The sequence below is a fragment of the Carica papaya genome, chromosome 5, assembly GCF_054855325.1.
Source record: "Carica papaya isolate Zhongbai chromosome 5, ASM5485532v1, whole genome shotgun sequence".
Lineage (NCBI taxonomy): Eukaryota > Viridiplantae > Streptophyta > Magnoliopsida > Brassicales > Caricaceae > Carica > Carica papaya.
In genome coordinates this window covers 38513731-38515655 of record NC_142313.1, presented here as the reverse complement: position 1 = coordinate 38515655, position 1925 = coordinate 38513731, and the positions used below count along the sequence as shown (strand labels likewise).

Genomic DNA, 1925 nt, shown 5'->3' with positions numbered 1-1925 from the left:
GTCCCCGGGTTCCCTGAATTTTTCTTCGGGGATTGAGACACACTTTAAGTACCTAAAAATACCCCAAAAAACCTAAAATCAGTTTTAGAAGCCCTTTTTGGCCAATTTTGAAATTCTGACACGGCAGCTCCGTCGTGCTCCGACGATGGCACCGCCGTCGCCTCGAGTTGGCTATTTTTTGCCGTTTATATCATATTCATGGAATACGATTCACTTTCAAAATGCCTTGGTGGTGAAATGGTAGACACGCGAGACTCAAAATCTCGTGCTAAAGAGCGTGGAGGTTCGAGTCCTCTTCAAGGCATAATATTGAAATGCTCATTGAATTGGAATAAGTTCGGCAGTGGATCACGAAATCTTGGCGATCTTCTCTTTCTCTATCTAATGAATGGGGAGTCCGCTTTGAAATCGTCCGCCCTGCGCCCCCCCCCCCCAGTATATGCTTCAACAGGAATCACAAACAGGAATCACACAAGGGTAGATTGATACAATATAAACCTCTGGTAAAATGCCCCCCCGTAACCCAGCAGATAAAGTACATTACACAGTCCGTTTTAGGGATTGGCGACTTACCCATTCAGTGACTTTGGCACTGGACGTTCCCAAAACAAAATTGGTACTATCGGGTCGGGTGAATTCAATAATAGACGCCTGGTGGCATTCCAGCCTTCCTTCTCCTTTCAGGACCTATCCGAAAGAGAATCCAGTACTTCTTGGTCGTGAATATCTGAATAGGGCGAACCGCCCCGTGGATATCTTTGCTTCGGAACAAAACAATTAGAATTAGGCTTGGTCAACTGGAATGTGTATTATCCATATAGGAGATCTTCCAATTGAGAAGATCCATCGACCTGAGACGAAGAGAAAGGTCTATCTATTTTATTTAGTTATTCAGTTAAACCAATGATTCGTTATTAGAGCAGATAGCAACAACCATTTCATCCGACATGCGTATTTTTGATTTTCCAATGGATTTACATCTTTCATTAATGGAAATTTTTTGATGTAGTGAGTAATAGCTCTGGTTGTTCGCTGTTCAAGAATTCTTGTTTAGGCAGTTCATACCATCCATACATAGTGTTTTGATCTAAGATTTAAATTCTTCTATGTTTCAGCAGTAGCATATTGTTCCATGGAGCTAAGGTCCAAAATATGGAAGAAACAGGTGTTTCCACGACTCTACCACCCAGTCAATTCCGTTCCACTTAATCCCTATTTCATGGCCACATATCTTTCCGGCTAAGTAATGGGAAACCTTTCTCCTGTTACATGAATCCAATTTTCATTTCATCCGGGAAAAGCCATCTTTTTCTCAACAATGTCTTTGTCATTTGATCCAATAGCGTTCCGTTAGATAGGAACAGATTTGATAAATACTGATAACTCTCGGATGGAGTATTAGAACGGAAAAATCCATTAGATAATGAACTATTGGTTCTAAGCCATCTCTGGCGATGAATCAACAATTCGAAGTGCTTTTCTTGCGTATTCTTGATAAACCAGCGTTTATATATAGATGTAGGAGGATCCGTTTGGGAAGTAAGAAGCCCCTTTGACATCTCTTCATCTGCAAAGAATTCTCGATGTGAAAACACAGAGACAAAGGGCTGATCTTTGAATAGGAAAAAGAGTGGATCCGCAGGGTCCCAAATGAATTGGCTTATTCGAAAAAAGCCTTGTTCTTTGGAAGATCTATCTCGTGTCTGGTACTGCACGGTTCCACTCTGCAAGAACTCCGAATCATTCGCTTGAAGCTCATCCTTTTCATCATAAATGATCCGCTTGCCCCGAAATGACCTGGCCCAATAGGGAAATCCCAATTCATTGGGCCTTTCGATACAATCAAATAGAAAGCCCCAAGGGCGCCATATTCTAGGAGCCCAAACTATGTGATTGAATAAATCCTCCTCTATCTGTTGCGGGTC

At 41.9% G+C, this 1925-nt stretch overlaps 1 non-coding gene across 1 annotated transcript; it reads left to right on the top strand.

The window, feature by feature from the left end:
- The first annotated feature begins 223 nt into the window (after positions 1 to 223).
- Positions 224 to 304, top strand: TRNAL-CAA (transfer RNA leucine (anticodon CAA)). Its single transcript has one exon. It is a non-coding gene; the product is annotated as a tRNA-Leu (tRNA).
- The last annotated feature ends 1621 nt before the right edge of the window (positions 305 to 1925 follow it).